The 14,350-nt window shown below is 42.3% G+C and overlaps 1 protein-coding gene across 14 annotated transcripts in view; it reads left to right on the forward strand.

The window, feature by feature from the left end:
• The window catches only part of CELF4 (CUGBP Elav-like family member 4), an 805,408-nt gene extending 791,645 nt beyond the window's left edge, over window positions 1-13,763 (forward strand). For 13 of the 14 annotated variants that reach the window (XM_083702825.1, XM_083702815.1, XM_083702826.1 and 10 more), the window contains exon 13: window positions 11,398-13,763. The gene's annotated coding sequence lies outside the window, so the exon portion shown is untranslated. Of the gene's footprint in view, window positions 1-7,939; window positions 8,028-11,397 lie in introns of all 14 variants that reach the window. The other variant, XR_014556189.1, reaches the window with a different exon arrangement.
• Window positions 13,764-14,350: the final 587 nt, after the last annotated feature.

Raw genomic sequence — 14,350 nt, forward strand, 5'->3', positions numbered from 1 at the left:
TGCAATAGCTGTAGCTTCTGTCCCATCTTCAAGGATGAATCTATGGGCATCCTGCAAGGAAGTGCAACTCTTTCCAGATGCTGGTGGTGGGAATTTATTTTAGTGCTAATGCTGGGGATTAGTTTCCAAGAGGGAGGCAGAATTGATTTGCCTGTTGCCACGAGACATGTGCTAAATCTGAAAGTATTCATATATGAGGAGCGAGATGTGCAAGATTATTTTTAAAGATTAGATTTATGACTTGTGCTTATGACATATGCATTTGGGGTTGCAAAGTGTCCAGTTCACACTTCCAGGTATACATCACTTGATCACACCAACACATGATGATGGTTAGCTGAGTGGGTGAATTTGAAAAGTATAGCATTGTTTGTTTATTTAATTTCCACCATTTTTATATTGAGGCTTGAAAGCCTAGAGGTGTATGGTAAGGTTAGGTAAAGGTAAAGGGACCCCTGACAGTTAGGTCTAGTCACGGACAACTCTGGGGTTGCAGCGCTCATCTCGCTTTACTGGCCGAGGGAGCCGGCGTACAGCTTCCGGGTCATGTGGACAGCATGACTAAGCCGCCTGTGGCGAACCAGAGCAGCGCACGGAAATGCTGTTTTACCTTCCCGCCGGAGCGGTACCTATTTATCTACTTGCACTTTGATGTGCTTTCGAACTGCTAAGTTGGCAGGAGCTGGGACAGAGCAACGGGAGCTCACCCTGTCGCGGGGATTCGAACCGCCGACCTTCTGCTCGGCAAGCCCTAGGCTCTGTGTTATAGACCACAGCACCACCCGCATCTTAGGTTAGGAGGGTGCAGTAAAGATGAAATCAATTTAAAAACTAACCATAGAATAAGAAAACTTACTTAAAATGTGTGCTGTAATAGGTGCCAAAAATTCAACAGGGAATGGGATCCTGTCTGATCTCAGACATGAGGGAAGTCCACAAAATTGGATCCAAGGTACTGTAGACACAACTCCTGGTTGACACAAAGCTTTGGTCTGAGGCATGGGGGACCAGTAGCAGGGACTCCCCCAAAGGCCTCAGTTACTGGACTGGGACATAAAGTATCCTGCCCCCAAGTTGTTAAGGGTCTTGCGGATTAATACAACAAACCTGAGATATCATATCAGCAGCCAGTGCAATCTTTTAAATATCAATGTCATGAGCTGGCGGTAATCCGTTCCCACCAACAGATGAGCTGCAGCGTTTTGTACCAGCTGGAGCTTCTAGACCAGGCCCAAGGATAGACCAGGCCAAATGGTAGTCCTCCATAGGACGTGTCATAAAAATTGAGCCGTGAGGTTACCAAAGCTCTATGGAAGTGGTTGGTTTGGTGGGATCATCACCATACTCCATAAACCAGACAGCTGCGCTGACTCAGCCTGATGGAAGTTGTAGTCCCAAATGTCTGGAGGGCACTAAGTTGAGGAAGGGGTGTGTGTAAACCTTTCTTCATTTATAGATCAATCCTGCATGTGTTTTTTCAGAAGCAAGTCCCATGTGTTCGGTGAAACTTACTCTCAGGGAAATAGGGTTCTGCACAGGTAACGTGACACAGGTGTGTTAATTTGGCAAGTGTTGGACAGTATTCTTGTTATAGTTGCATAAAGGCAGTAATGCTGGTTAGTAAGCATGGAGGACATGCTACCTCCAGGGACAAAATTGTGCCCTCCCCATTCTGCCATGATTGCCAGCTGAACCTTCTTTCACCAATGGGAAGGCTGCACATGACAGCAGCAGGAGAATTTGGGGTTGGGCGGGCGCATCTCTAGATTGTGGCACACATAGCTCTGATCTCCCACTGAGGATGATGGTCAGGGTGCTCAGGTGGAACAATTGGGGAGGTGGTATCTACTGCTACTGCCCCCTGGTGCCACCTGAGGCTATTGTCCTAATTCTGTCTAATGGCTGAGTTGTCCCTGCCTCCATCCATCCATCCATCCATCCATCCATCTACCCATCATTTCCTACTTGGAGTCCATTACAGAGAATGGATCATGTCATGGCTATAGGGTTGGGGGAGGCTGGATGGCATGACCTCCTTGCCATAATCAGAACGGCATATGTTGTGGTGGCTATCTTCACCCGAGGAAGAATGGGACAAGCCAATTTTAATTGCCGTTTATGTTTCTCCCGTGCTAATGTTGTCCTTAGTTTTAATGTGTCTGAGTTTTTGCATTTGACCCACAAGTGAGCCTCTTCAGCAAATCTCTGGACTTTGAGTTTCATATCAAGCTCAGGCGACTACCGACAGCTAGAGATCCCATATATATATATATAATTATATATATATAATTGGCAGGCTGAAAATAGGTGAAAGATGCTCATGGATGTGGCCACTTTCCAGCAAACAAACTCTTGCACATTGATGTTTATATCCTACAAAAGGTGCTCAAAATTGTTTCTAAGACAAGCCCCCCAGCTTTACTGATGCAATTATTAAATTTCAGGAACATCGTACGAAGTGGGGCTTTGAATGTCTTTTTTTTAAAAAATGTAAGGAGAAATTAATAAAAGTTTAATAATTAATAGTCCTATGAAAGCTTATTGAGTGATCTCAGGCTTCAATCAATCTTCAACATATGGGGACACCAATTTTCACCTTACTCTTCCTAGCTGGAGGTGTATCCTAGTTTTAGTGCAATTAAAAACGAGTCAAGAAATATTTTTAGTTAATTGAGCCATACACCTTGAAGGTAATTTGAAGCTGCAGGCAAAAAATAATAATAAAATATCCAACGTGCTAATTGAGTGTTGAAAGATTAGAGTTAGCTTGTTTCCGCACAGCCAAGCCTAGCTCAGAGATACTGAGCGTGCTCTTAGTTTTGAGAGGGTTTTGGTTGGGGAGGGTGACTGGGGGAGAGATGTAAGCAACTGCGGCAGATTTGTAACCCATAGAAAGCCCTCCCAAATACCTGAGTACGCGGAGTAAGGTTGTTTGAGTGCAGAACGTTACTGGTAAGATGCTTTTGGGCTCTGGGAGCCAACTCCTTGGAGCGAGGTCCTTTCGCGTGTGCCCCCGATAAAGTATTTCAGGGGACCCCCAAAGTTGATGGACGTTGCAATTCAAATGGTGTGCATGTGTCTTGTGATCAGTTATGTGCGGCGGGGCTTGCCTGAGCCCCCCCACCCCAATATTTTATTCAAGTAAACACCTCTACTTGGGTCTTCTGAGCAGAAATGTCCTTGCCCAATATGGTATATTGATCCTCTGAAAGCAGCTTTGGGAGTGAAGTAGTTGTTGTGGGAGGGGTGGAATAACACAAAGTCACTTTGGTGGGTATGTGGCACAAAACTACAGTGGTACCTCAGGATGCGAATGGGATCCGTTCCGGAGCCCCGTTCGCATCCTGAATGGAATATAAGTCGCAACGGCGCGTCTGCATGTGCGTGGGTCGCATTTTGGTGCTTCTGTGCATGTGCGTGATGTCATTTTGAGCATCTGTGCATGCGTGAATGGTGAAACCCAGAAGTAATGCACTCTGTTACTTCTGGGTTGCCATGGAGCGCAACCCGAAAGCACTCCACCTGAAGCACATTCAACCCGAGGTATGACTGTATGTGGGTAATGTGATGTTTGTGAAGTAACACAAAACGACGGCAACATCTAAGAGAGGAAGGGATAGGACCCCCCCCACACACACACACACACACAAAAGGTATGGAAGGACCCCACTCTGCACCAGCTGCTACAGAAATGGGGAAAGGCACTTACACCAACCAGCCCTATGTAGTCACAGAGCAAAACTCTCCTCCTTTGTTCAAAATGGAGGGGAGGTGTGGGGTGGGTTCAGTCCTTGCATCAGTTTTCTGAACTATGGCATGTTTAAGGGGATGTGTTCAATGCAAGTGAGTCTGATGCAGCTCAAACAGGAACTGAGAGGAAGAGCAAACTGTCCCCTGTGCGTTGTGAATTTTTGAAGGGATATTTACTGAGGCGTTTCATGAGCACCGTAGTGGATACCGGCAGGCAGACTGGTCCCCGTGGGCACATTTACAGCTCCTGCCATAGCGTGAGCAGAATGGTGTATTCCGCTCAGGCCCAGTTCAGGACATTTTGCTGCCCGAGGGAAAGGACAAAATGGCGTCTCCTTCCACATGCAGAAGCCAACTGGGTGGCCAGTTGACTCACACATCGACAACGCAGGTGGCAGGGCAGTATTCTTTGCCACACTTAAGGCACCAGGCTAGTTTAAAGGGTGGAGACCAAGCTGTGTGGCATACACAGGTATGTCCTCCAGCCAGGAAGAATGGCCAGGGACTCGGGCAAGAATGGTTGGGCAGAGGCCTACCCCGCTCCACAGCAACTGCCGCCTGAGGCGATTGCCTCATGGTGTCCAATCTTAGAGACGGTCCTACATCTGTTCACAGAGGGGGGTTGTTTGGATTCGGTCACATCTTCTGGAAGTATTCCTATTGCTGAGTCATGGAATTATTGCGATGTGTTGGGTTTTAATGAAATCAATGGAGGGAGTGAGGAGGACCCACAAACAGAAAGCAGGAACTGTCCCCGTCTGTGGAACGCTCTCCCCTGGGAAGTTCGCCTGGTGCCTTCATTATACACCTTTAGGTGCGAGGCAAAAGCTTTCCTCTTTAACCAGGTCTTTGGTTGATTTGATTGACATCCTATTCTCTTTTAAAATGTGTTGTGGTTTTTTTGTTTGTTTTGTTTGGAAGGGAGGTTATTGGGTTGTTGCTGTTTTTATTTGGATTATGTATTTTGTGGTTTTATATTTTGATTTCATTCTGTGAACCGCCGTGAGACCTGCAGGTGTAGGCCAGTATATAAATTCAAGGAAATAAAATAAAATAAAATAAAATAAAATAAAATAAGCAGGAAAGATAAAACACCCAGGAAAAAGAAGAACACACTGCAAAAACAGTCTGTGTGAGCATAAGGAATAACATTGCAGCAAAGCTGTCTTTAAAACGCCCTTTTTGCACCTGATCACCTCATTCCACAACTGAGGCGAAGCAGCACAACGTCTAGTTCGTCTGTGAGAGTTACAGTAGCCAATTCATATTCTCCAAACCTTCCCCATTTAGCCTGCAAACGTTTTATCTAGGGGCAGCCCTGTTTAGGGAAGTTTTTAATGTTTTATGTTTTATCGTGTTTTTAATATTCTGTTGGGAGCCGCCCAGAGTGGCTGAGGAAGCCCCGCCAGATGGGCAGGATACAAATAAATTATTATTATTATTATTATTATTATTATTATTACCAAGTAAAGGACCAGCCTAAACTCCACTTCCCATGCAGCCAGCTTCCCCCAAACTGATCTCAAAACTCTTCACTACAACAAATGCATTATTCTTAAGCATCTCCACTTCTTTCTGATGTTTTGGCTAACACAGACCAACACGGCTATCCATGGGCATAGCCAGGATTTTTGTTGAGGAAGGCAGGACTTTTTTTGGGGGGGGGGGTGGCAGAAGCGACATGATTCATCATTTAAGTATTTCTATTGTTTTCCTTGATTGGGGGGGCAGCTGTCCCCCTGCCCCCTCCTCTTGGCAAGGCCCATCTGGCTATCCTACGCAGATGCGATCTTCATATTAGAACTTGGATGGGTTTAAAAGAGAGTTAGAGACAGGCTGGTGCAGTGGGCTAGAGTGATGCCTATCAATATGCCTCCATTGTTGGAGACAGCATGCCTCTTGGATACCAGCTGCTGCAAAATAGCAAGTCAGGAGAGGCAGCTGGTTGCCACGGTGAGAACAGGATGCTGGACCGCACAGGCCTTTGGCCTGACCCAGCTGAGATCTTCTTAACGTTCTCAAATTGTCTTGCGGGAAGCAACCCTGACTTACTTTCAGAAACTTTCTTTTGCAGTTCTCCCGATTATCTTTCAGGTGTGTCCCCCCCCCCCATCAGAAATAAATACACAACACAATTATTAAGGTTAATGGGCTAAATAAGGCCACAGCTTTATTGGTTACAGGTGATGAGCGGTATTGGCTTAGGCATTGGTCCTAACCGACTATATCCGGCTTCAGCCCGTCCGCTTGAAGTCCGGGAAGGGTTAACCACCAGTAGGGGGAGTCCTGCTGATGCACATCGACTAGGAACTCCCCCGGGGTCACTGCTCAGGGGCATGCCTTAGGCCCTCACCTCCATAGGCTTCGGACAGGGCCATGCCCTCCAGAATCCTTTATCAGACTACCCTTCAATATGTGGGGCAGGGGATGGCGCTACCTCCCCTCTTCCATCTACAGAACAATACCAATGCCTAACTGCTAATACCAAGAAAGTTGTGACCATTTGCTACGAGGTAGGCAAAAACCAAGTGGCTGGTGCCAATTTGCCAAGTGGAAAAATTCCTACCAGGCCCCTCAATGGCGACCAACCAAGGTCCATAGCGAGGTCAAGGAACGAAAACCTTATAGGGTGGGAGGGTGGGAAACAGGAACAGCTGGTAGGTGGGAAAAGAGGGAGATCCCCGGCCGCGCCTGTGTTAAATAGGGCAGGCCACATCTCCAGAGCCAGCCAGGGGGTGACATGGGCAGGGATTCCCCCAATTGCACAGGGGCTGGGCTCCAGCCGCCGTGTGTGTGGTGGGGCCGTGGAGCCCGCAACCCCACCTCCTCTGCAGGGCGGAAGTGGCTTTGATAAGCGAATCTGCTTTTTACATCCAGGGAACAGAGAACTTGTGAGCTGGGATGTGGGGTGTGTGGAGAGGAGTATCTCAGATTGGCGCAAGCCATGGGTAGGAACCGAACACTGATGCAGAAAAGAACCTATGGGTAAATGGAATTGTTGGTTTGGGGAAGGGTACCTTTGCGTGATCGTGGGACTTGTAGCAGGAGCTGGAATTCATACGCCTGCCATACGTTCAACAGGCAGACAAATAGCTCAGTGGTATCGACTACACCTTCCCTGTTTATTTGCTTTACTCGCCAGGTGTGGTTGGGCTCCAAGTGGACTCCAATTCCCACCATCCCTGATTGTTGTCCATGCTGTCCATTGGGGCAGTGTTAGAAACTGAGATATATAAGCTAGGCGCCAAAAGGCTCCTTAAACCAGAGTTACAGCTGCCAAAATGGAACGCCTAGTTGCCATTTCTGGCCAGACAGCTCTAAAGTTGCATTTTTCAATACAACGTTTTGGTTCCTGAAATTCGTTCTGATTGTGTAGGTAGAATATCAAAGATAGAATTCTACAGGGTGTGTTGCTAGTGTATGAGAAGAGTCAAGATCCTAGGATCTCCATCTCCAGATAGTGGAGATGTCAGGCTCAGGCACTATCCTTTAGCCCAGGCATCGTCACTTGGTCGAGAGTGGTTGACAGCCAGGGGCAAACTGCGCCTGGCAAATTTCGAATGTTGCTGCTTTGGAGGAAAGAGACATCAAGTCTCTGGCCAACACAAGGCCCCTTGTCTTTTAGTAGGCCAATCCCATCCAGTAGATGCCTGCAAAAATGGGAACTGCTGGGGAAGGTTTGCTTTTAGGTCAACAGGAGATGGTTGGCAGCCAATATATTTCCCCAGACTTTGCGAACCAACTTACCGGCGTCTGCTGTCATCCATCCAACCCATGCTTATTTTAGCTGCCACGACATATTGTTCTGTTAATGGTCACTGTTTATTATGTGCCCACACAAACTGTCTGTATATGTCGGTGTGTCTCTTGCTAGGCTCCTTCCATCCCTGTTTTATTTACTTAATTCCGTTTCCTGGTTCTTTTTTCTTCTTTACGTTCAATTGTTCGTGTTCATTAGAGCTTTTCGGAACGATGCTGTGTTTTGGTGCTTATATTTCTTTTATCCCCCTTTCTTTCTTTCCAAAAAATATCTTATGATTTCATAATTCTTTTGCCGTTCTAATCTATATCTTTCCTTCCCACCGTCCCGCCTTTTTTTTCCAAACTATATATAAATACAAAGATATATATATAAAAAAAATCTTTTCTTCTTTTGTCATTCAATCAAATTCCAACAATACCAACCAAGAGCCAGTCAAATCCACCACAGTCTCGCGCTGAGCTAGGAAAAAAGTTCACGTAATGACAGGAAAGTGGAGAATACAGTCCCCCAGTCCGTAAGTTCAAATCAACTCGAAGTTGAAAGTGTGACATGATGGCGCCATGTAACGAAGCTAAGAATTGGTTGCATGACATGCCGTCAAGTTTCGTGGAGGTGCCGTGATTGAAGCATTTTTTCTTGGATGTTGTATCAGTTGATGATTGGCCAGTCATGATCACATGTGCCTTTCTTGACTTTTGTGCTGCCACGGTTTTTTATTGCTGTGCTCATTTTTTTTAATTATTATTTTTTTATTTCCTATTATTTGTTCGTTTCCTTTAGTGCTTGCAGTGGTTTCTTTGTTGTTTGATTTCTCGTTCAGCGGTTTTTGCTTCTTTAGATTATCACACAGAAAGAGGGGAAACGTGAATTCTTAATTCTTTCGGGGGCGGAAAGGGGGATTGTTATAAATGTATGAATAATTCCTAGCTTTTTTAAAAAAAAAGGAAGCAGGGGGGGAAATGTGTGATTGGTATTCTTGCACTCTAAAATCTTGTGTTTTCTTTTTTTAAATGGATAATTGGGGGCCTTTTTCAATTGATCTTTTTTCTTTCTTTCTTCCTTAAGATATTTCAAATCCCTCTCAAAAATTCATAAGAGTTAATCGCAGCAGTTTTTACAAATGGAAAGAGCTACCTTCCAAAGCAAGCTAGAAAATAAAACCTGCGGCTTCTAACGTTCCTTATTAGAATTCCTAATTTGCCTCATAGCGCAATAACTCTCAATAAATCCATCCTGTCTGGGGAGGGGGGGTGTTATTTGGGGGAGAGGGAAAAAAATCCTGATTCTAAAGTAAAATGCATTTTTTCTTTTTGTTTGTTTACAACTGAAAAAGGGTCCTAGATGAGTGTTTTCCTTTTTTTATTTCTTATTCTATTCTTATTATTTTCGGTGTTGTAATTGTTTAGACTGCTGTGTACGGTTTGCTGTTTGTTCAATCAACAGTGTCGGAAACCTGCCAGCATGGTTTGATATAACGCATGACACCTTCCCCACCAGAGGGGAGTTTTGCAGTTTCTAAGTTTCTTGATGTAATAAATCACCAAGTGCATAAGAAGAGAAACCTGCTTGCTAGCAAGAGATAAGAGCTAATCCGTAATGATTAAGCATCCTCCTTAAATGTCAAGTTTAGTTGGATCATGATTAAAAAAAAAATATTTAAGAAATGTAGCTTTACATTTTTAGTTTATTTTATTGCACACACAGAGAGAGGAGAGGAAGTTGGAACCATTTTATTTTATTTCATTTTATTTTTTGAAGCCACCTGTGCAAAAAGTGTTTCTTTCTGCCATTTGCAAAAGAAAATATCTTCCTGGCAGCTTAGCTGCCCACAGAAAGTTGGGGGGGGGGGACTTTTAAAAGGACAATTTCTCCTTGCGGCCCACAAAATTAAGCTAAGGAGCACATGTGCTTTACCAGGCAATGACAGACCCAGCTGCCCAAATTAGAGTCTTGTCTTTTTCGTGGTAGAAAAACAAAAGCTTGGGGAAGGGGTGGTGCAATTCTAAACTGTTATGGTCAAACTGAGGAAAGTCACTTTGCTTATAGATGATCATGATAGATAGATAGATGATGATAGATAGATAGATAGATAGATAGATAGATAGATAGATAGATGATGAGATAGATAGATAGATAGATAGATAGATAGATAGATAGATAGATAGATAGATAGATGATAGATGATAGATAGATGATAGATAGATAGATAGATGATAGATAGATAGATAGATAGATAGATAGATAGATAGATAGATAGAGATAGATAGATAGATAGATAGATAGATAGATAGATAGATAGATAGATAGATGATAGATAGATAGATAGATGATAGATAGATAGATAGATAGATAGATAGATAGATAGATAGTAGATAGATAGATAGATAGATAGATAGATAGATAGATAGATAGATAGATATAGATGATAGATAGATAGATAGATAGATAGATAGATAGATAGATAGATAGATAGATAGAGACAGATAGATAGATAGATAGATGATAGATAGATAGATAGATGATAGATAGATAGATAGATAGATAGATAGATGATAGATAGATAGATCGATAGATGATAGATAGATAGATAGATAGATAGATAGATAGATAGATAGATAGATAGATAGATGATAGATAGATAGATCGATAGATGATAGATAGATGATAGATAGATAGATAGATAGATGATAGATAGATAGATAGATAGATAGATAGATAGATAGATAGATAGATGATAGATAGATAGATAGATAGATAGATAGATAGATAGATAGATGATAGATAGATAGATAGATAGATGATAGATAGATAGATATAGATAGATGATAGATAGATGATAGATAGATAAATAGATAGATAGATAGATAGATAGATAGATAGATAGATAGATAGATATAGATAGATGATAGATAGATGATAGATAAAGATAGATCAATTACAGTATCTTTTTCCAGCCTCCAGTGTGCAGGGTAGACATGGCTACGTCTGAGAAAGCCTGTGTAATTCCAGAGCTCCACGAAGCCCTCCACAACACACTTCTGTTTTGGGTCGTAGATGGGTCTTTCCTGAATTCAGTCTATGGAGAGTGACTTGGGGGAGCGCTCCCATAGTTTGACAGTGTGGAAGCACCCTGATATTTGGCAAATGCAGAAATGTGGGACTTAGCAGAGCCTAGGCATCACAGCAGCCCCGAAGCCCAATCCAAAGCTTTGTGGCAACTGAGGTGCATGACACAGAACGCTCTGGAGAACAGTGTTCTGGAGAACTCTCATTGTGGCATCTCCAGCAGCTTCCCGTCCACAGTGAGGGTGCAATATCTGGCGCTGTCTCATAATCTGAAGTGAACGGGGAAGAGCTCACTCGTGCGAACGCCCCGCTTGAAGGCTCCAGCTCCCAAACAGACGAGGAGCCATGTGAAATCAGGCTGTGTATGAATGCACATTATCATGGCACAGCATTGATGTTTCTTAAGTGGAGTAAATATTTCAGATTTTATTGTGAGCAGAAGTTCCTTGTAGTCAGGGGCCGTTAGGAGCTAGGAAAACACCGGCAAGACTTTGCATCACTTATGGGAGATGGATTACTTAACATTCTCAAAATGTTCCAAAGCAGTTTAGGGATCTGATCTTGAACCCCTTTGCCAAATTTGCATTTAGTTCCCACAATGAGAGCAAGGTTGTCTTGGAAACAGGTGTTCTCCTAAATTTCCTCTTTTTTTTCTTTTCTTTTTAGGTATACACTTTTGAACTTCTCTTCCCTTGTCAGTTTTCTCTATCTTTCATTCTTCCTCGTTTAATTTCTTGGAGGTTATTTTTCTTTTCTTTTCTTAACTGGTAAAACGTGTGTTGGTTAAATCTGCAATGATCTTCTTCATCTCTTTTTAGGGCATCAGCTGAATGGGCCACATTTAGAGAAATATATATATATATATTAAATAAATATATATAGGAACGAGAACTGTTGGATTACACCTTTAACATATCAGCAAATATCAGTCAAGCTGAAGACTTCAGACTTACTCTCTTTCTGATTGTTTAGACTGTACCATTTCTTTAAGAAAAGTCACGTCAGCTGGGTTCGAAAGGACATAAGCTTGAAACAGAAACATAAATAACAACAACGACAAAAAACCACAGACAAAATCACGACAGGAGCAAGATCGTCTAGGATTTCTGCAGTGAAATTGATGTTACCACAGCGGCTTTTCTCCAAACAGGAAATGCAAACCTTGATACTGACAAGAGGAGTGCCTGTTTGCCACCAAGGATGCAGTTGCTATGGAAACCCCATGGCACCAGTCACTAAGCATCTTTATCTGTCATTCCTTAGCTATATAGGGACCAAAGGACATAACTTTTTATCGCAGACTTGTAGCTGTATGTAAATTACAGAAGTTCTTTCCTTTTCTCATGAGCTGTTCCTATAACAGGTTTTGAGAGCAATTATATGAAATATGTAAAAACTAAAAAAAAAAAAACCCGCTTAAACGCTTTTAAAAAAAATGGCAAGATAATAGTTCTTTGATACTTGGGGAGGATCTTTGGTTATACATTAATTAAGAGTCTATGAAACTTTCGTATGGTTTTCTGTATAATATGTAAGGATTGAGTGCTTAGAAGGGGAAGGTTGAGGTGGGTATCTGTGGAAAGCAGACAAAGGAAAAGGAGAGACCCACATAAATAAGCAGATCACTGGAATGGAAAGCGATGGTGATGATGATGATGATGAAGAAGAAGGCGCAGAAGACAAAGACAAGAAGGCTGATGCAAAGTAGAAAGAATACACGTTTGTAAATGCTTCTGACTCCACCTGCCCTAAAATAGCTGTACAGAATTTAAAAAAGAAAAAAAAAAGTTTAAAATACCTATATAATAGGGGGGAAAGGATTAGATGACATAAAAAGCAAAATTAAAAAAAATAAAAAAGCAAAAAAAAATACATAGAGGTTAGCATTAATGCTAAAAAAAAAAATCCACAAAGATGTTGTAGAACTGTAACTTTTGTAGAGTTTAGAATGAAATCAGTTCCTGCTCTCCGCCAACTGCTGTTGGAAGCTGTGTCTTATTGGGGGTGGGGGGAAGGGGGGCAAAGGAGAAGATGGCTGAATCTCGGCAGCTTTTTAAACTGCAAGCATTCCAGCTAGTAATAAATAAATAAAACTAATAAGCAAACGAAACGAAACAAAAAAAAATCTCAATTCCTGTAGGCAACGCAAAGGGGGGCTGGGGCGGGGGACTTGACGGCTATCTTCTTGCAGACTTTCGGAAGTTAGTTCGAACTTGACGGAAAAAAATAAACTGGAAAAAGAAAACCACAGCTAAGACGCTTTCATGTTTCCATAAGCTGTTGCCAGCAACCTCCAATCATCTTTTGCTTCAGTAGCTTCCATATTTGCTCTAGAACCCTTCAGGACAGGGGTGGGGTGGGAGCGGGGTTTAGCCTAGAACCTTAATCTTAAAAAAAAAAACACAAAAAACATTTAAAAAAATATTTAAAACATAAAAACAAAAAACAAAAAAAATACAAAAAATGCAATCTCTTTGAAGAATTTCTGAAACTGTTTACAAGGAATTTTGAAAAACAGGGGGATGTTTAAAAATAAAAGATGCTGGCTCTGTTTTTCTGTAAATAAATTTGCATATTTTGTAGGACTTTTAATTGTAATGATAGAGAAAAAAAATCAAGGAAAACTATTTAAGGAAAGCACGATATTTATCTTTGGTAAATGACTTTAGAGCAGTTTAAAAAAAAGTTGCTTTAAAATCTGAATCAGAAAAATAGAAACAATGAATTATTTAAGAACACATATATTTTAAAGTATATCATATTTATTATAATTTATTTCCACTGTGTTAAAACTTGATTTTTAAGGGTGTGTTTTTTCCCCTTTACTCCATTTTATTGGACCGAGAACAACGACACTGTTCTTTTACAAATAATTGTTTGCCTTTTTGTTTCGATTTGGGGGATTTCTTATTTTGTTTTTTAAAGAAACTGTTCTCTGTCTTTCTCCCTGTTGGGCCTGATTTTGAAGTCTTTATACTGGCTAAACACCCCCCTGGTCTTCTCTGGTTGTTTGGCTGGGTTGAGACCACCGAAACAAGCCCCTAATCTAGGTGTGTAAATGACTCTGCAGTTCCATACAACTGCTCTCTGATTCTCAATTCCCTAAAACTCCTTGTAATCTTCTGTAATTATTGAATGACGCTTACCAGCTTAGCCCTAAATAAAGCACAGTTTAAAAAAAGAAGCAGCACGCTTTACTTCTCAATGAGAACCAAATGAATCGCTTTCGACTATTTCATTAATATACATTGTTTGAGTATCAGAACAAATCCCTTTGTGATATAAAACATATCTCGCTGGACTGAATTAGCGACACGGTTTCATTTAATGTCTGCTTGGTATTCCACCGCCATTGACCTTAAACCTGGTAGGTGATGAGATCAAGAAAAAGTACACACAAATTAGAGATATTACTTCACCCAACACAAGGCGGCTGTTTGATTTCAGACTTGGGGGGCTTTTTAATGCTGAAAAGGAAGAAGGCCAAAATTCAAGACATTGCCTGGAGGCAGTTGGAGGATGGATGGCGGCTAATGGATTGAGGTTGAATCCTGACAAGACAGAAGTACTGTTTTGGGGGGACAGGAGGTGGGCTGGTGTGGAGGACCACCTGGTCCTGAATGGGGCAACTGTGCCCCTGAAGGACCAGGTGCGCAACCTGGGAGTCATTCTGGACTCACAGTTGTCCACGGAGGCGCAGGTCAGTTCTGTGTCCAGGGCAGCTGTCTACCAGCTCCATCTGGTACTCAAGCTGAGACCCTATCTGCCAAA

Source organism: Podarcis gaigeae (assembly GCF_964106915.1).
Source record: "Podarcis gaigeae genome assembly, chromosome: 11".
In the NCBI taxonomy this organism is placed as follows: domain Eukaryota; kingdom Metazoa; phylum Chordata; class Lepidosauria; order Squamata; family Lacertidae; genus Podarcis; species Podarcis gaigeae.